The 21,407-nt window shown below is 41.0% G+C and overlaps 1 pseudogene across 1 annotated transcript; it reads left to right on the plus strand.

The window, feature by feature from the left end:
• Positions 1-15,663: 15,663 nt before the first annotated feature.
• On the plus strand, positions 15,664-17,614 carry LOC306643039 (actin, cytoplasmic 2-like; annotated as a pseudogene). The gene has a single exon. The product of its transcript is annotated as an actin, cytoplasmic 2-like (transcript).
• The last annotated feature ends 3,793 nt before the right edge of the window (positions 17,615-21,407 follow it).

A 21,407-nucleotide genomic window follows, 5' to 3' on the forward strand; every position in this document is an offset into this window, starting at 1 on the left:
GGCTCTGTTCAGTACCAATTTCACTATACAATTTTTCTTAATAAAATTTCAAGTGACCTGGAAAGGACAGGAATGCAAACATCTGTTTCCATGCCCTATTTACACGTAGGACAAAAGAGAGGAGAGAGGACGTGCCCCAACCGCACACGGGGTCAGGGGAGAACCATGAATCCTTGTCTATAAAGCTACATGTAGAATTGTTTGGTTTGGTTTTTGGTTTTGGTTTTGTTTTTATCTTAAGGAAAACTCTATGGAAAGAAAGGAAGACGTTCCTGGAAAAAATGAGCTCCTTGCAAGTACTTTTAAGATAAAAGAAGAGAGTAGTTTAAAATGTTCTTAACAATAGTCCTATCATTACCATGGTCATCAGGATCAGAATCACTCAATCAAAGGGGGCCCTTCATCAGTATCAACAAGGTCAGAAGCAAAAGACAAAGTACAGGGAAATTGACACATCCACACAAACGATGTATGGAAAATTCAAATCATACTTCAAATGTGACACTTTAATATCTCTGGTTCATTTAGCCCATTCCAAGTAACCCAGGGCCTCATGCATTTAAACACATGCTTTTATTACCAAGCTACGGCTCAGACCCCAAGAAAATGTTTGTGTATTCACATCAGCATACACTTGAAAATATTATGTGCTTAAATTTTTTCCAAAATTGCTTCTAGTTCTATGTAACATGACCCCATCTGCCTCAACATAAAACTTAGAAGACTTGATCTGTTGTGTTTTTTTGAGAGTATATTTACAACACTAGTGGTTTTGTTTATAGCTATCCATCTTACCTTGCTCCTGACCTAAATAAAAATACCCACTCTTCACTTTTAATACTTCTACAAAGCTACAATCATCAAGGTGTATTGGTATTAGAAAAGAAACAGACACATAGATCCGTGGAACCAAAGGTCTGCCACAGACCCCACAGACATGGTCAATGGATTTTTTAAAATTGTGGTCAAATGCACACAACATAAAACTTGCCATCTTAAACTATGTTTAAGTTTATAGTACAGTATTGTTAAATATATACACATTGTCATATAACCTTCAGAACTTTTTCACCTTGCAGGATGAACTCTATATCCAATAAACAACAGCTTCCCAATTCCTCTCCCCAACCCCTAGCAACAAGCTTTCTACTTTTTGTCTCTGAATGTGACTACTCTAGGTAACACATATGAGTGGAATCATACAGTACTGTTTTTTTTTTTTTTTTTTTTCTTTCTTTCTTTCTTTTGGACACTGGGGATTGAACCAAGGGATGCTCTTCCACTAAGCCACATCCCCAGTCCCTATTCATTACATTTTTAAAAATATTTAGACAGGATCTCACCAAATTGCTTAGGACCTCACTAAGTTGCTGAGACTGGCATCTAACTTGCGTCCCAGTTGCTGGGACTACAGGTGTCACCACCACGCCCCGCCAGTGCTCACGTTTCTGACTGGCTCATTTCCTGTAGTAGGTCCTCCAGGATCATCCTTGTTATAGCGGGTGTCAGAATGTCCTTTTTGAGGTGGAACTCTATGTCTGCCCACATTTTATCTATTCATCCCCTGATGGACACGTTTGAGTTGCTTCCCCATTTGGCTACTATGAATAATGCCGTCATGAAGATAGGTCTATATGTGTCTGTTCCGTTCCCTGACTTCAATTATTCTGGTTATTTTCCCAGAAGTGGAGTTGTTGGATAATAGGATTATTCCATTTTTAATCTTTTTATGGAACTACTATTTTCCTTAGTGGGTATACTATTTTACCTTCCCACCAACAATACACAACTGTTCCAATCTCTCTCCATCCTTATCAACATGTATTATTTTCTGTTTTTTTCCCTAATATTAGCATCCTGATAGATATTAGGTAATGACCAACTGATTTTTTGACAAAGGCTCAATTCAAGGAAGAAAGAACAGTCTTTCCAAAAATGCTATTGAACAATCAGGCATCCTACAAAAACGTGAACCTGGATCTAAATAGTGATGGCCACATGAATTCATATTTTTTAAAAAGTCAATTTTACTCTGGGTTAACAAAAATAAAACTAAAATACATAAAATAATATGACAAGGGTTGGGGGGAAAGGAAACAAATAACAGAATGAATCAAACACCATTACCCTATGTAAATGTCTGATCACACAAATGGTATGCCTCTACTTCATGCACCAACAGAGAAACAAGTTGTACCCCATTTGTTTACAATAAAAAAAAAGCTCACCAGCTTCATGGCTTTCTCTTTCCCACATGCATTCTATGTGCTAGAGGAAGTGATGTTCTTACAAGTTAATAAACAAGCAGTGTCCTAACCACTTCTATGCAAAAAAAAAAAAAAAAAAAAAAAATACAATAAGTCCATCACATGTTAACATAAATAATATAGTTTTTTGAAAATTAACTGTATTTCCAAATGAACCAATTGTAGTAAGAAGAGGAGCTTTGTTTTAAAAATTGGCAAAGCTCTTTAAAATCTGCCTGAAGAGAGAGCTTTGGGTTCTTAATCTGCTTCTGCATTTGACTGGTTTTGACTTATGTCATGTAGCCTGGGAAAGCGCTACTGTACACTCATGAGACAATGAGAGAAAATGAGGCAAAAAATTGTTTGCACTAAGAGACCTTTTGAGGGCTGGGGTTGTGGCTCAGTGGTACAGTGCTTGCCTAGCACGTGTGAGGCACTGGGTTTGACCCTCAGCACAACACTAATAAATAAATAAATAAATAAATAAATAAATAAATAAATAAATAAATAAATAAAATAAAGGCATTTGGTTCATCTATAACTAATAAAAATATTTTTTAAAAGAGAACTTTTGACCTCAGGGAATCCTCCTAAAAATAGGTGAGGGTTCCCTGGACCACACTTTAAGGACCAATAGCCTACTTTATAACTTCACACTAGAGGCAATGCTTTTCTTATTGTTGGTTTCAGAGAAAATAGTACTTTATCCTCCATGGAAACAAAAGCATTTAATATATTTGTTGTTGGAATTATGCTATACAGTCATCATCTTAAAAGTCAAACTCAAATGTTTATTGTAGTTAAGTGGTCATTTCATTTATGATTTGCAGCAATGACCAGGCTTAAGGAACATTTCAAAAAATATTGTTTTCATCTTATGAGAGAAGGAATAGTTGGTGGCATGTGGTGCATGCCTGTAATCAAAGAGGTTTGGGAGGCTGAGGCAGGAGGATTGTGACTCAGCAACTTAGCAAGACCCTGCCTCTAAATAAAATATTTTAAAAAGGGTTGGGGATGTGGGTCAGTGGTTAAGCACCCCAGGTTCAATCCCCAGTAACAAAGAGAGAGAAAGAGAGAGAGGGAGAGAGAGAAGAAAACAGCAGTTATATTCATTATTCAAAATTTTAACATTGCCATTCCTTTTTTCTTAAGTGAATAATACAATTATTTGTAAGGAGTGACCCATCTAGGTTGAAAAGATGCTTCCATACAGGATGGAGTGTGAGCAATAATGTTAAGTGAGCAGCACTCTTCTGCTTGGAAGATACTTACAGGCTTTCACTCAGAATATTTTACTTCCTCAGAAACTTCCTAAAATCTGTGAGCAGCTTATTTTAGGATGGCCTTTTGTAATTTGTGTTTAACCTCAAAATTCTGAAATTTTAACTAGAACTGATAGCAGCATCAAGAAGGAGGCATTTCCTGTCTCTGAGAGGGTTGGGCAATGCAGAGGATGGGGCAGATACTCACATCCTGGGACCCAGTTCTGTACACCTAACCAGTGTCTCAGGTAATAAAGGCTGTTACAGGGGAAAGTTTGATCTGGTCTAAAATTATATTTGGAGTTGTGTGTTTCTCCAGCAAGCAGACTTATTCTCCAAGTTGTAGACTTACCATCTAGCCAACATGGATGGATGGTTAGACTGCTTTTCCCAGCCAATCTCTGTAGCAGTCAAGGCAACCAGGAAAGAAGGAAAGAAAAATACCAAGAATCTCCCTTGCCCTAGGGAATTGTGAATGGAGGGAAAGTTTTTCTACTTTCTTAAGGCTTTGTGGAGACCCTTCGAGAGTCTGGACACTTGATGAGTGCCAAAACTCAGGCCCAGTATGCAGAATATAGGAAGAAGTCTTACAACTCAACATCAAAAACACAAACCACCCAATTACCATATGGATAAAGGGTTTGAATAGACATTCCTCCAGAGAAGATACACAAATAGGCAAGAAGCAAATGAAAACATACTCAACATTATTACTTGTTAGGGCAATGCAGATGAAAACCACAATTAGGTATTGCTTCCTAACACAGGGATAACTATAATTTGTAATGGAAAATAACAAGTGAGAATGTGGAGAAAAAGGGACCCTCTTATACTGCTGATGGAAGTGTAAAATGGGTTAGCCACAGTAGAAAAGTTTGGTGGTTTCTCAAAATATTAAATAAGTCATCATATGATCCAGCAATTTTACTCCTAAGTATACACCCCGAAGAATTGAAAAAAAGGTTCAAACAAAAACTTGCACATAAATATTAACGCAGCTCTACTCATAAGAGATAAAAGGAAGAAACAACCCGAATGTCCACCAAATTATGCGTGGATAAACAAATACACAAGGAAAAAATGGACACATGGATGAACCTTGAAGACATAAAAGGATGAATACTGGATGATCTTTTCACTTATTTGAGGTACCTAAGCAGTCAAATTCATAGAAACAGGAAAAATGGTCATTGTCAGGGGAGGAGAGGCATGTGCAGTGGGAAGTCAATCTTTAATGTTCCAGCTTGGGGAGATTAAAAAGTTCTGGACATGGATGATGGTGACAATCGTGCAAAAACGTGAATGTACTTAATGCCAGGGAAATTTACTCTAACAAGATTCCGTTATAGATTCTACCACAATTTTAAAAAAGAAATAAAGTATTAATAGTTGCTACACTATGGATAAATCCAGAAAACATTATGCCAAGTGAAAGAAGCCAGACATAAAAGGTCACATATTGTAGGATTCCATTTATATGTATGTCCACGGAAACGGAGTACTGATTGGCGGTTGCCATGCTCTGGGGGAGGAGGGAACCGGCAGTGACTGCTTTATGGGTACAACGCAGGCTCCTCCAGTGAGATGCGAACGCTTTGGAGCCAAATAAAGGTAATGGTTGTCACAACCTGGTGAATTTACTAAATGTCACTGAAATGTGTGTTTTAAAAGGGTCAAATTTATGTGAATTTCACCTCAATGTTTCTTTTTAAAAATAATGCACCAGAGGCTCCTGCAGGGTAAGGGTCATCCTCACCTGAAGATCTCCTTTTGTTCTTATCATAAGTAACTATGTAATAATGTTTTCTTAATTGTTGCAGTCAATATCCTACCTTCAGAACTAAGATGCTTAGGAAATAAGATGAGGAACTGGGTATTGCAAACAGATCACTTCATCAGATCAGGGGGCCAGAGGTGACCTGCAGAAAACATGGCAAGAATGTAGTGGAGAAATGCAGAACAAAGGAGAGTAGAGAGGTTAGGCAACCTCCAGGAACGACCTGCTGAGTGAGCACACATTTGAAGGCCTGAGAAGAGGTTAGACTTCCAGCAGTCACGCCAATGGGACCTGATAGGCCCTTGTTATTGGAAAGTAAAATCTAGAGAATTGGGGTACATCTGATTTACACCTAGAAACACAGGCACACAGCATGTGTCTGCCTGTGGAGTGACATTCTGGAAAGGCTCAGGCCCAGAACAGAATGGAGACTACCTCAGCAGCAGCACCTGTCAACCCTGAGAAATATTTTGATTCTCCATCTAGGCAGCCACTCTCCTACAGCCTCAGAAGAGAGGGGTTCCCACAGGTAGAGGCCAGTGTCTCCAAACCCAGATCAGAATTCTTGCTTGTGGTCACACTGTGAGAGAAGTTGCAGGGGATATGGTACGAGCACAACCCGAGTTACTAGGGAGGGGGCGGGGATGATGGACATGGTCACTCGTTCTGGTTAGAAGCAAATGTGGGGACCTCAGGAACACGAAACTCTCTAGCTTCTAGGACAGTTGATAACTTTAAAGCATTGTTGGGAGACTGCTCCACACAGGGAGGAGCTCAGCTAATGCCGAGAATACCATCTGGCACATGGTGAGAGAAATGATCCTAAGTAGCTAAATGAGTGAGAGGAAAAAGAGAGGCTCAATCCAAACTGCAGAGTCAGAGACCTGACTAAAACCTCACATGCGTCTACCAGGAAGCACGGGGAAGGGAAAGCGATATACTCAATGAGGATTCAACTTCATCTCCATTCAAGGGGGGACTGTTCACAATCCCTTCATTACAATCCACTCAAGGTTTCTGTTTTGATTTGTTTTGCATTTCTCCATTCCCTTTGCATCCACACATCAAAAGGCAGGACTCAGAAAAATAAGACTTAAGAGCTAGGCAGGGTGGTGCATATCTGTAATCCCAGTAACTAGGGAGGCTGAGGCAGGAGGATTCCAAGTGTGAGGTCAGCCTCAGCAACTTAGCAAGGTTCTGAGCAACTTAGCGAAACCCTGTCTCAAAACAAAAAATAAAAAGGGCTGAGGGTGTAGCTTAGTAGTAAATTCCTAGGTTCAATCCCTTATATCCTCTAACAAAAAAAAAAAAAAAAAAGAGACTTAAGGAGTTTTATTTCATGTGTCCCTTTCTAGTATTTCTTTGGACACTCTATAAGGTGCAATGACAGTTTACCTTTTGTTTGCCTGTTTTTCTTTTATGAGAAGGAGTCTCACTAAGATGCTCAGGCTAGCCTGGATCTCAAGATCCTCCCACTCAACCTCCAGAGTTGCTGGGATTAAAGACATACACTATAGCTCCTGGCACAACAGTTTGCCTTTTAATACTGAAAGAGATCCAGCCATGGGATTTGACAACCAAATACAGTTCCCTGGCTTTACACCTTAATACCAGAGTCTGGGTGAAAGGACACGTGTTCTCGTATTCACCTAGACAGCAGGTGCTAGGAGCCCATCACAGGGCCCCACAGGATGCGTCCTATTTTGTTCATGAATAGGGTCAGCAGGTTGAGAAATCCCTTTAAAAGTAGTGGAGAAGCTCAAGCCAAACTCTCACACCCCATCTGTCAGCTTCTCCACCCAGTGATGTAGGATGCTGTGTAATCTCCCATTCTAAAACATCCTCTGCTCCATTTTCAACATTAAATATTGTGCACAGGCTATTGGTAACATAGACTGTGCCCTTGGATACAGTCATCCACAACAGATACTCTAAAAATGAGAGTACTTGAGGACATGTGCAGCCTTATTAATTATGGAAAACAAAAACAAAACACACACACACACACACACACACACACACACCCTAAAAGGCAAAGAGATAAGATTGGAAACAAGTTAATGCCTACCCATAGGAGAAGGATAAGCAAGCCATGATCGATGCAAACTGAGCTACATGGATGTTTGACAGAGATTATTTGCTTGACCAAACTTTAGCTAGACCCTGAACCTCCTCCTCGGCCCACCTGTGCACTTCCTTATAAAATCCAGTTTTAGCAAAGAACACTGCTAAGTCATTTCAGCGAGAAATCCCACCCTCCACAGCTGATCATGTTCCTCACCCCCTACAATTGCCCAGGTGACACCTGATTGCAGTGACCTGTCTTTAGCAAAAATCCTGTTCGATGGGGTTAGTCAGAATCCCCCTTGGCCCTGATGGCTCCTGGGTCTTTTTCTTTCCTCTTATGATCTACCAGGCTCCTCGGCTGTCCATTTCCACTTGCCATGCTGGGTTCAGAGATAAGCAGATCTCTTGCCCACACAGGACAACCCTGCACAGTGGTCCCTATATACTGATTGCCATGGTCCTTGGATAATTGTTGTTCTTTATTAATTCTCACAAGAACAGTTTGGGGCCCAAGGCTTGCTCTTGGGGTGTAACCAGGCTCTGCCTCAGCTTTCAGGTGACCTGGCACTTGCTCTCCTGGTAGAGCCTGGCCTGCTCTGAACTTTAGGATATCCCTCCTGTCCCCTGCTCACCTGTCACCATCAGAAGAACTGCATTCTGGCATCCCCAAATGGTGTAATCCGTGAGTTCTGCTCCCTCCCTCCTCTGACCTGGTCTTACATCACATCCAGTCTTCCTTCACAACACTTCACAACACTCTCAGGATTCAGCTGCTCAGTCCTCAAGCCACTGCCACCCCCACAGGACTCTGGCTGCATCTCCCAACTGGTTTCCTTGTGTCTCCACTGTACTGTAAGTAGTGAAGTATTTACTCCATCTGCAAACAGTCCTACATCCTACTCTCTAAGTAGAATCAGCGAGATCACTGCAAAGCTCAAGTCAGTGTGTTTCTGCATGAAGGCCTGCACCACACAGAGAGAAGCTGGCCGCCTCCCAGAACCCTTCCTAATGGACCTGTCTTTCCCTGAGCTGCTCAGTCACAATGCTGGCCACGATGGCCTCTGCCTCTCAGCCACCCCAACTTCCTCCCGCTCAGGGTCGTGCACAGGCTGTTCCTCCTGCTTTAGACACTCAACCCCCCTTCAAATCTCCCCCAGCTGCTTCCTCCCCACCACTCAGATCTTAACTAAAATGTCTGCTCTTTGATGAGGAACAGCTCAAATATTAGGTGAAGCCTCCCCCACAAATCCCCCACCTCATTTTTTACATGGCAATTACTAGTACATTAAATGACCTTATTTTTTATTTGAATGTTTATTTCCATTTTTGGTGCTTTCTATTTTAAAACATTTTTATTTGTTCTTTTTAGTTATACATGACAGTAGAATATTCCCATTTTTCTCAGCTGAATATAAGCTTCTTGAAGGTCGGATTCTATCCAGCTTGTGTTCAAAACAATGCCAGATTTGCCACAGTAGTAAATACCAGGAGGGAGAAAAAGTAATAAACCAAATTGTCCACATTGGTTTTACTGAGGACAGAGGAGGCAAGGAAAATGAGAAAAATAAGTCTGAGAAGTAAAAAGAAAAATGGCAAGAACGCCTGTGTGTACATAACCCTGAGTATATGTGAGTATGAATGTGTGTGTGTATTTATTAATATATGTCAAAGGATAATCCAAAAGCATCAGTTGTGGTTATCAGGGTGATGAGATTACAGGTGATGGCTATTTTCTTATATTTCTATTTTGTGCTAGGGAAAAAAATTCCCAATGAAGTTATATTTATTTGCAGAGGGAAAGAGAACAAGTTCTGGAAATACACAAGACAGGACTAGAGTTCACAAAGGGGCTCTTTCTGGCTGTGAAATAGGGGCAGGTCATGTGACCCTGCTGGGCCTCAGCTTCTCCATCTATAAAATGGTCCTTACTTGACATCTACCACACAAGGCTGCTATAGGAACACAGGAACTAAAGTTTATAAGACTGTCCACCCAGTGCCTGACACACATCAGCTCTCTACTGTAAAGCTTTGTATCTGAGTTTTCACAGCACTAACAATGATTACTAGGTTGTCTGTGTCTTTCTTTTCTTTTCTTTTTGAACCCAGGAGTGCCACATCCCTAGCCCTTTATATATATATATATATATATATATATATATATATATATATATATATACTTTATATATATATATATATTTTTTTTTTTTTTTTTTTTGAGACAGGGTCTCACTGAGTTGCTTAGGGACTCCCTAAGTTGCTAAGGCTGGCTTTGAACTCATGATCCTCCTGTCTCAGCCTCCCAAGCTGCTGGGATTACAGGCATACACCACCGAGCATGGCTCTTTGTTTCTTGATCTCTGAGGATGCACTTTGAAAACCTCAACACCCCTGGAAGAGGTCCCACCTTGAGCTCCCATATCTGGCATCTGTCAGTTAACAGCATGCCAAGTGCAAGTCCCTGTAAAGGAGTGTCCCTGAGTCATAGGGTCACAACAGGTGAGCCTGTGAGGGAAGGAGCTGAGCACATCAACAGGGAAAGGACAGGGTACCAAAGACAAAGGGTGACAGGCTAGCCCTGCCCCACTGTCAGCAGCAGTCGGCCATCTGGAGATACAGTTGAAGACACTTCTAATGTAAGAGGTAGATTTCCAGAGACAGAAACCGATTCCTAAGCCCCCTACTTCTCGGGCTTCTGTGACTGCCTGGACAAACCCTTAGCAAGCAGAAAAACTCCAGCGTAAAGAAGAAAACGACAATGATCCATGCATTTAAAAAGAACAAGAGGGATGAGGGGACCACATCTGGTATGTCCAAGACTGCCCTGCTTTTAATAATGAACTTCCCACACATCCTGATAACCCTAGTCCCATGCAAAACAGGCCAGGTGGTCATCTCATTAGAGGTTATGAGGTAGGAGGTGGGTTTGAGGATCACCTTCCTCACCCTATCACACTAATACCATGAAGTACTACTGAACCAACCTGATTTGATTTCTACAAAACACCCAGCCCTTGAGCTAACAAGTTTTACTCACAGTAGGTAATTAAATTGGACTAGACACAGTCTGCATGTTTAACTTCTTTTCCATCATATGACACCAACTAGCACCATGATTTTATAAAATTAATGTATCTATTAGTGGATTACTAGGTGTTGCAATATACTTTATAATATACTTAATGAAAACATTTCTATAAAGAATTTTATCCCTCCATATATTTAGAAAAGTTTACTCTGAATATCCACTACTGAGAATTCTTAGATGGGAGGAGGTGGGAAGCAATCCTTTGGCTGGTACATTTCTTTTATGATAGTGTCAATGAAACTATATCGTCCTTTATAAAATTGATAAAAGACTATCCCTGATAGTCTCTAGTCATCTGATATCATCTATAATATTTCAATACGTGATATGGTTAAATGTATTAATCAACTGATGAACTGTACATCTATCTGATTTGGCAACTTACTGTATTTTCATTTGAGTTTATCTTCTCTGTTTTATGGGCTTCAATAGGATTAATGGGTCTCAAGTTGGATTACAGAAACCCCAGCTTTCCACATGGGGTACAGCTGGCTATTGGTCTTAACTCAGCGCTCTGAAAGTGTGTTGCCTCAGTCAGTTACACAAAGCCGTTTTGTCCATTTCTCATTAAATCTGATATATCCAATTTGTGAAACAGTATTGACATGTAGTCAGCAACTGGATCATTCTGCATGGGCCTGAGTATTGGCACCTCTTACTGGCTGTGTGGTCTGGGGCCACAGCTAGTTTCTCTGTTTCTCTGCATTTAAAATGCAGCCCATGCCTACAGTTTGTCCTGACGACTCAACGACTGGCATGTAGTTAGCTTGTTAAAGTATGACTACTCTCTGTGACTTGACGCTGTGTGTATGAGGCACGCGATTCTCCTCAAGATGCTTGCAGGCAAGTGAGTCAGTTCAACCATTTTCACAGATGAACAATAAAAAGTATTATTCTTGAAAAGATGAATTTCTCTAAAGAAAGAGAGGCAGCTGGTACACAACAATTGTAATACCACAATAAAAAAGAAATGTATACAAGATGAAAGATAGCAGACACAGTGAAAGTGACCAGGTAACCTAGAAGTTATATTAATGTTACCCAGGCTGCACTGACCTTGAAGGATATGAAAAACAACATCCCCCAAAACAGCCCCCAGGAAGAAAGGAGGACAGCGTGGCCTGGGAGGAGGGAGGGGAAGAAGGCACACATCCGTCCCTTCCCAGTGACCATGGATCCTGAGAGAGGAGGCGGATACTGAGAACTGGGCCCTGGACTTTCCCCCTTTTCCCCTGCCCATGAGTCTTGGAAGGAGGAAAACGAATAGTGAAGCTCTGGGTAACAGTGGGTCCCAGGGGAAGAAGGTCAGCAGTGAGCACTGGCTCTGGGCTTCTGTCCTTTCCCAGCGACACAAAGTCCGGCAGGGGGAAGGAAAAAATGCTCTAGATATTTATCCCAGTAACAATAAATTTCAAACTTTAACCACCGTTTCCCTGAGTTAGAATGAGTTTCAAGCTTTTACGGCTGTTTTCCTGAGTTAGATTTTTTAATAGGCACAACCAGTTTCCTGACTGTCCAGCTGGCACGTCCCAAGTCTCCAATGATTAAGTCACACTAAGCACTCTGCTATGATTAACTCTCATCAACTCCTATAGAAAGCAAACCCCTCTTGTAACCAGTGGCCATTTTCTCCCCTGAAAAAGTGCCATGTGCCATTTCACTGGTGCTTAATAAAGATGGCGTGCTGATTCGTTTGAGATCTGCTTCGACTCGGCGTCAGCTGTTTGTTCTTATAGACCTACCGTCCCAAACACTCTCCATGGGGGACCCAGGATGGGATCAGTCCTAGGACCTTCCCACTCATGTACTAGCAGCAGTGAGGAACGGGAACAGACAGAATGCTGAGTTTTGAGCCAACATTTGGAATGTGAAAATCAAACCAGTGGAAAAAGACTAGGGAGAAGGGTGGGTTAATACTAAACAAAGGAGGCACCGTGGTTCCTGGCAAAGTCACAAGCATGCAGAGAATGTGGCTGTGGCTTCAGAGGCAGTTCAGGTGTCCAGAACTTTCTTTTTGTGCAGTGGTTTTCAGTTTTTAGTTTGTTGATCACCATAGTTTGGATCTTGAGCATCACTCAAAAAACCATGTCTTAAAGGCCTGGTCCCCAAGGTGGCATTATTAGTAGGTGGGGCCTGGTGGGACGTCCTTAGGTCATTGGGGGCATGCCCTCTTAAAGGGACTATCAGATCCCTGCCCCTTCAACTTTTTGTCTTTTGCTCCCTGGCTTGTGACATAAGCAGGTCACAAGCCTCCTTATTCCCCATTGCCATCCAGCACCTCCATTAGAGGCTCAAAGCAGTTGTCCACCTGATCTTGGACTGGAAACTCTAAAACTGCAAGCCAAAATAAACCTTTTCTCCTTACAAGTTAGTTAGCTCAAATATTTTGGTATAGTGACAGAAAGCTAATACAATGATCCTTAAAAAGTTAAACTCCAAAAAACTATTCTACCATATACATGCTTTGAAGTGAACATTTAAATGTCTTTCTCACTAATTTATGGATGGCTGATTTTCTTTTCTGTGGTAGAAAAATGATACCAAATACTATATTTAAATGCCCTATATGACATTAACTAGGGTTGCATCTATTCTAGCAATCATTTTTCTAAATTTAGCCATCTTGGGCTGTGTTTTAGTCATTCCTCAGCACCACAGAATTAACTAGTTAATTTAGCAATTTTAATTCTTCATTTCATTTGGTTTGCGTTCATTATAACAAACTTAGTTTTTCAAATATTCTTTGAACTCATTTAATTATCCCTTTGTTAATGAGATAAAATACTCATGTATTCAAAAGGTCTTTGCATAATAGTTACTCTTTAACATTTAGACATGATGACAGAGATACACACAAAGTGGACAGAAGGTGCATGGCAAGGGAGGTGATGCAGAAGAGACGGGAGAAGATCTGGTAAAGACACTTGGTTTTTGTTTTTTTTTTTTTGCTTGTTTTGGAATGCTGGGGATTGAACCCAGGACCTCATGCATGACTGGCAAGAGCTCTACCACTGAGCTACATCCCCAGCTGAGCTAAGCCTTGCTGTATTAATAGCAGTTGAACTGATAGTGGAGGGAAAAGGAAGGCGGTTTCTACACAGAGCTCCTTCTCGCTTCTCACAGGGGAAGGAGTATTATAACGTGTTGTAGATGGTGCCAGAAGGTGAGGCTGAGAAGGGTGCAGAGGCCAGATCCTGAGCTATGCAAAGCATGCTAATGAGCTGGAGCCTCCTTCATGAAAATAATAGGTCTTAACAGAATTTTTAGCAAGCTGGGTGCGTTGGTGCAGACCTGTAATTCCAGCAGCTCGGGAGGCTGAAGCAGAAGGATTGCAAGTTCAAAACAAGCCTCAGCAACTTAGCAAGATCCTGTTTCTAAAAAACAAAAACAAAATTAAAAAGGGCAGGGGATGTGGCTCAGTGGCTAAGTGCCCCTGGTTCAATCTTGGGAGTGACATAATAAAATGGATTTGTGTTTTAGAAAGACCTATTTTGTGTGGAGAATGCATGCCCAGGTAGAAATGAACCCAAAAATAAAGACATGAATTAAGGCAGTGGCATTGTAATGAGCAGGCACAGATGATTTGAAAGAAATGGGGCATGTAATAGCTTGCATGTGGGAGTAGACAGAGAGATAGCAGGTGAGCAAGGGTTTAAATAAGATTTGATAATTGATTATAAGGGACTGGCAAGAGGGAAGGGCTGACCCACATAAGCAATGGTCCCTGCTCTGGGCATAGTGATCTTATCACTCCTATTGTGAGGATGCCAGGGATAGCAGGTGGCAGCTACATGTATTTCCAGCATGTGAAACATGGAGGAGGGCAAGAAGTCCTTAAGTTCCTAACTTTTCACTGGGTTCACACATATTGTAGAATAAACCCTTTGCCTACCTGGGTCACCCCAAATTCTAGCCTTTCTTATAAAATGTTTGCCCACCCAACCTGACTCTGAATCATCTTGATATGTCTCAGTTGGTAAATCACATCTGCTTTTGACCTTGTGCTAGATAGAATGCAAAGGATTGAAGAGATTCAGGAAGGATGACTCTTCATTAAAAATAAATCCAACTAAAAGAGTATTCTCTCAAATAGGACTGATAGTTCATGGGAAATATGAAAAATTAGTTTTGATTAGAACTTTATCTTGTGATTTATAAATGTGTTTGTTTTAACACACTGTTAGACTTGCAATTATGAACTAGTGCTTGGAACAAAGAGTACAGTGTTTTAAATGTTTAGACATATTTTATAAGGCAATTTGACATCACCTCACATTGGGATCAGTGGGGGTGGATGGAGAAACAAATTGACAGAGACACCCTGAACAGGTAGTTTCATAAACTTTGGCTTGGAGCTGAGCTCTGCTGATGTCACTGTGGATTTACTTCCCAATAGATGTTACCAGTGTTAGGAGATTCCTTCCTACAAAATTCAAAACAGGCCAATTGCAGAATATTTTCAAGTTAAATAAAATGTAATAGACTAAATAAAATTTCCCCTTTCTATTGATTATAGAGTGACCACATAGGGAATTTTTAGGATATTTGAACTATTCTGTAGGGTCTCGTGGTAGATGCATAGTTTTATCTACCTGTCAAAAACCCAAAGAACTGTATGCTGCAAAGAGATTACTTTGCTGTATGCAAACAAAGAGGGATCCCAGGATAGAATGAAGCTCTGACAAATAAATTTAATTATATTATAAATGTATGACATAAGCTCACCAAAGAAGGTGGGGGAAAAGAGTTGGTAACTTTGAACAGCTGTTTTGACTGAATAAAAGAATTGTGCATAAACTTACATACTAGTTGGTATGTTTCTAGAGTTAGAAATTCTGAAACTATATGTATGCTAGGGCAAACACACATATGTATGTGTTTATATATATGTATATATATATGCATACATATATACGTGTACTTATGTGTATGTTTGTGTGTATATATACAGTGAGAGAGAGATTTACAAATACTACTCAACTCTTCCCATAGTCACTGAGTAGGGAAACAGAATATTCAGGAAGAAAAAAAAAAAATAGAAAACACACTCGGTATACTCTGCTAAAAGCCTTATATTAATTTTTTTCAACCATGACAATAGTCTTATAAGATAGATACTTTCTCCATTTTATAGATGAGAAACACATACTTAGAATGATTAGGAAGTTCAAATAGTAGGGCATTGTAGAAAATTCACTGAAGCAGAGAAAACCTCCTTCCAGATCTGAATACCTCCACCATGATGAAAATTTGTGGCCTCACTCGCTGCCGCCGCCCGCGCTCTGCGTCCTCTAGCCGCTCCGCCGCCCGACGTCTGCAGCTGGTGATGGAAGAGGAAATCGCCGGGCTCGTCATTGACAATGGCTCTGGCATGTGCAAAGCTAGCTTTGTGGGCGACGACGCCCCCAGGGCTGTGTTCCCCTCCATCGTGGGGCGTCCGTGGCACCAGGGCGTGATGGTAGGTGTGGGCCAGAAGGACTCCTACGTGGGCGACGAGGCCCAGAGCAAGCCGGGCATCCTGACCCTGAAGTACCCCATAGAGCACAGCTTCGTCACCAGCTGGGACGACATGGAGAAGATCTGGCACCACACCTTCTACAACGAGCTGCGCGTGGCCCTGGAGGAGCACCCAGTGCTGCTGACCGAGGCCCCCCTGACCCAAGGCCAACAGAGAGAAGGTGAGTCAGATCATGGTCGAGACCTTCAACACACCGGCCATGTATGTGGCCATCCAGGCTGTGCTGTCCCTATTTGCCTCCGGTGCACTACTGGCATTGTCATGGACTCTGGTGACGGGGTCACCCACACAGTGCCCATCTATTAGGGCTACGCCCTTCCCCACACCATCCTGCATTTGGACCTGGCTGGCCAGGACCTGACAGACTACCTCATGAAGATCCTGACAGAGCACGGCTACAGCTTCACCACCACAACCGAGCGGGAGGTTGTGCGTGACATCAAGGAGAAGCTGTGCTATGTCGCCCTGGACTTTGAGCAGGAGATGGCCACTGCTGCATCCTCTTCCTCCCTGGAGAAGAGCTACGAGCTGCCTGATGGGCAGGTGACCACCATCGGCAATGAGCGGTTCCAGTGTACAGAGGCGCTCTTCCAGCCCTCTTTCCTGGGTATGGAATCCTCGGGCATCCACGAGATCACCTTCAACTCCATCATGAAGTGTGACGTTGACATCTGCAAGGACCTCTATGCCAACACTGTGCTGTCCGGTGGCACCACCATGTACCCAGGCATCTCTGACAGGATGCAGAAGGAGATCACAGCCCTGGCCCCCAGCACCATGAAGATCAAGATTATTGCTCCCCCTAAGGGCAAGTACTCTGTGTGGATCAGCGCTCCATCCTGGCCTCCCTGTCCACCTTCCAGCAGATGTGGATCAGCAAACAGGAGTATGACGAGTCCGGCCCCTCCATCGTCTACCGCAAATGCTTCCAGATGGACTGAGCAGGTGCCAGGCACCTGCTGCATGAGCTGATTCTGAAGTATAAATTTGCCCTGGCAAATGTATACACCTCGTGCTAGCCTCATGAAACTGGAATAAGCCTTTGGAAAGAAATTTGTCCTTGAAGCTTGTATCTGATGTCAGCACTGGATCGTAGAGCTTGTTGCTGATTTTGACCTTGTAGTCAAGTTAACTATTCCCTTGGTATATGTTTGATGCCCTGTGCATATCTTTGATTTAAGCCCTTAGTCCATGTGGCTCACTCACCTGGTGCCTGAGATGACAGCATGCATACAGGAAAGTCTGTGGCTTAGCGAATTTGAGACCACAGCAGTGATTGTGCAGGGTATTCATGTGTCAGCCAACAGACTATTCCAGGATTGCTTAGGCTGGCAAGAGTTCCTGGACCAGTTGTCCCTTCTCCCTGTTCTAACAGGGTGGAACAATTTGAGCCTTAGGACCTAGTTCCGTTCTTACCAATGTTTTCCCACCTGACCACCACTGGTTATTACTTGCCTTGAGTTGGAAACAGTTTGCATTTACACCTGTAAATTTATTCATTTTAATTTATGTAAGTTTTTTTGTACTCCATTCTTTACAAGATGACAAATTTTTGGTTTTCTACTGTTATGTGAGAACATTAGGCCCCAGCAACACTTCATTGAGTAAGGAAAAATAAAGTGCTGCAGTACAAAGATAAAAAAAAAAAGAAAGAAAATTTGTGCCAGGCATGGTGGCACATGCCTGTAATCCCGGTCACTTGGGAGGCTGAGGCAGAAGGATTGCGAGTTCAAAGCCAGTCTCAGCAACTTAGCAAGCCTTGTCTCTCAATAAAAATACAAAAGGGCTGGGGATGTAGCTCAGTGGTTGAGAGCCCCTAGGTTCAATTCCTGGTACCAAAATAAATAAATAAATAAATAAATAAATAATAAAAATAAAAATTTGGAGCATCAATAAAGATGACTATAGAACTACAGAAATACAGTTGAAGTCTGTAGGACTCTGTGTAATTGCAAACAGAGAAAATGAGAGTTCAATTAAAATACAAAATTCAGATACCCAGATGTGGTGTGGTAGGTGACTAACAAAGAGAATCAAAAGATAACAATGAATAGGTTGATGTAGAAAGGGAACCCTAACAGGGTCATTCCACTTGGAAAAACTGAGTAAGGGTCAGTGCCCTTTAGGGACTGCAGTACACACATTTTGACAGAAGGAAGTAGAAATTAACTTTAGAACCACAGTATATAGTTTATTTATAATTCCCTGCATATATAGTCATACATAAAGTCACTATTTAGTAACTTCATAAAAAGACTAAATATCTAATACCTATGCATGTAATTACATAATATTCTTTATATAATAATTAAAACAATTCTAATAAGCCACGTATTAGTATTCCAAATATATGAGGAGAGTAAGGATTAGAGAAGTAACTTTCTCAAGTTTACACAATACTGTGTAACACACACACACACACATACACCCAGTCACATGCAGCTAATTATGAAGATGCATTCAGAGAATGTTTAATTAGGAAATTTCATTGTTGTACAAAGATAATAGCGTATACTTACACAAACTAGGATGGCTACATGTCACTAAATACTAACAATCTGTGGGACCACAGTGCATATGGTAACAATATATTGTTATGTAGGTGTGTGTACAGTAGGGTTATTTATGTGTGTGTGTGTGTGTGTGCTCTATAATTCCCTCCTTTCCCAAGTTAAAGTATGACAGTTACCAGTGAATTTGATGGGATATCATGTCTATGACCAGGTTACTCATCAGCTGACTTTGACTTAACCCAAAGGGAGATTATTAGGGATGAGACTAATAAGGTGAGCCTTTAAAGATCATTAGGTGTCAGAGAGATTACTGAAGGAGCAAACTGCCATATTGTGGAGAGGACCACATGGAAAGGACCTGAGAGTGGTCTCTAGGAATAAGGAGCTGTAACTGGGTGACAGGAAGCAAAAATATGGGGCGTTTAGTCATAGAACCACAGAAAAATGAATTTGGGCAAGAACTTGATGTGTTAGTCAGCTTTCTGTTGCTGTGACAAAATACCTGAGAGAATCAACTTACAAGGAAACTTAAGGTCTCAGAAATTGTAGTCCATGGTCCCTTGACTTGCTTGCTTTGGGCCTGCAGTAGCACAGTACTTCATAGTGTCAGGGACATATGGTACAGGAGGTCTGTTCACCTCATGCCATCTTGGAAGCAAAGTGAAAGAGAGAGCGGGGCTAGGGTTCTTGTACTCCCTTCAAGGGAATGACCTAACTTCTTTTAAACAGGCCCCACCCCTTAAGGGTCTACTACCTCTCAATAGCACCACAGGCTGGAGACCAAGCCTTTAATATATGGGCCTTTGGGGTACCTTTAAGATCTGAACCCTACCAGTTGAGAAAGTCTGGAAATGTAGAGTCTCCATGAGTATAAAGTTAGCAGATACCTTGATTTCAGCTTCATGAGACCCTCAGCAGAGGTTGTAACTAAAACGTCCCTGACTCCAGATGCATAGACACTGAGGTAAAACATTCGCGTTGATTTTAAAACACTAAGCTTGTGCTAATTTACCATGTAACAGTAGGAAATAAATTAGAAGTATATAATTCATTTAATTCATTACATTTTTTAACTTCTTTATTTTTTAGGGTCTCCTCATGTTGCCTGAGTTGGCTACAAACTCCTGAGCTCAAGGATCCTTCTGCATCAACCTCCCTGGGTGCTGGCACTAGCAGCACATGCCACTATGCCTTGCTTTTTTTTTTTTTTTTTTTTTCATAAACTAAAAAATTTTTCTTTTTCTGATATAAAAATGAACTATTACATATTCATTGAAAAAAATCAAGTTTCAGAAATCTATACGAAAAACATTAATTCTAGAGCTCATCACTGTTAATAAACTTCTTTCTAGTTTTTAAAAGGCAACCAGGTATGCCAGGCGTGGTGGCGCATACCTGTAATCCAAGCTACTTGGGAGGCTGACGCAGACGCAGGAGGATCGCAAGTTCAAAATTAGCCTCAGCAATTTAGCGAGGCCCTAAGCAACTTAGTGAGACCCTGTCTCAAAATAAAAAAAAAAAAAAAGCAACTTCTTATTTATAGTCTTTTTATGCTAGTTTGAAATGCTTCTTTCTATAGTTTCATGCATATCTTTCAAAAATAACAAATACAAATAGCCATTACTTTCCAAACTATGTCCTACACGTTCTTCAAGATATTAATCAATGTTTCAAGAATAAGAGTGCTGAGTTCAGTAAGTTTGTAAAACACTGCTTATATTCTCTTCTTGAAGAATAATAGAAAAACTTGAGGAAATCTGGCAACAAATAGAATATTTTAATTTTTATTTAACACAAAGTTAGTTCCTGCCAGACTCTGCCTCTTGCATATCTTTTCATTAATATGAATTCAAACCATGGACAGATGTAAACCACTCTAGGATAAAGCAATATTATACATATTTTTCAGCAAGGATCTTGCATTAGCTTCCTAGAGCCCGGATGTTGAATTGAATTATGTGGAATCCATGTTTTTGGTCTCAGTGAGTGCATAAATAATTCCTATGATAAACTGTCAATATAATGTAACAATTTCTTAAAATCAGTTTATTTTTTAAAAAGGGAGGAAAAAAAGCAAGAGCCATGCAAAGGACTGGAATATACCTCAGTGCTAGAGTGCTTGTTTAGCATGCTTGAGGTCTGGGTTCCATTCCCAGAACCATAAAAATATAATAATACTTTTATGATTCTCCACATCAAGGAACCAGCCCTCAGAGTAGCATTATCAAATATTATTTACAGTGCTATATTTGTAGCACAGCATTTTAACTGAAATATTCACTAACTGGCATGTAATTGGAGAACAATTAGAGAAATGACAGGTTCATACTGTCATTTGAAACAAGTGTAATTAGACATTTCTGTATAGATATGGAAAGCAAATAATCATCAAAACATGGTTGAAATAGGCAAAAAAGACTTTGACTCAATAAAAGGATAGAATTTTTGAAAAAACGACAGCAACCTAAAAATGGTCTGCCAAGACCAAATAGTAGTAAAGTCTCCACAATCTGCTTATGCGGATTTCCTAAGCTCAAGAAAAAGATTTATTTTCACAGAAAGAGTCGACTTGGGACATCAAAGTGGTTTGGCAAGCAATGTCCGCACAGTGAGTGCAAAGCAAGCTGTAACTCTACAGCAAGCTCGTGCAAGTTCAAGGTTTGGAGGCACAGAATCTTTGGCACTCTTGTGCACCACCTATCTGCAAGGGCAACACTGCAACATGCAAATCAACAGCGGACAGATCTAATTTAATGGAATGCGTATCTCACAAGAGTTCTTCAGGGCTAGTATAGCATTTCGAACATCGCCACCTTACTTACAGGTTACTGTCCTTATTTTACAAATTCACACTATTGTCATGAACAACAGGCTCTGTTGTGCAACCAGTGCCTGTATATTTCTAAAACTATGACCTTCCTGGTATTCGATGGTCCA

This window comes from Sciurus vulgaris (assembly GCF_902686455.1).
Source record: "Sciurus vulgaris genome assembly, chromosome: 13".
NCBI classification, from domain to species: domain Eukaryota; kingdom Metazoa; phylum Chordata; class Mammalia; order Rodentia; family Sciuridae; genus Sciurus; species Sciurus vulgaris.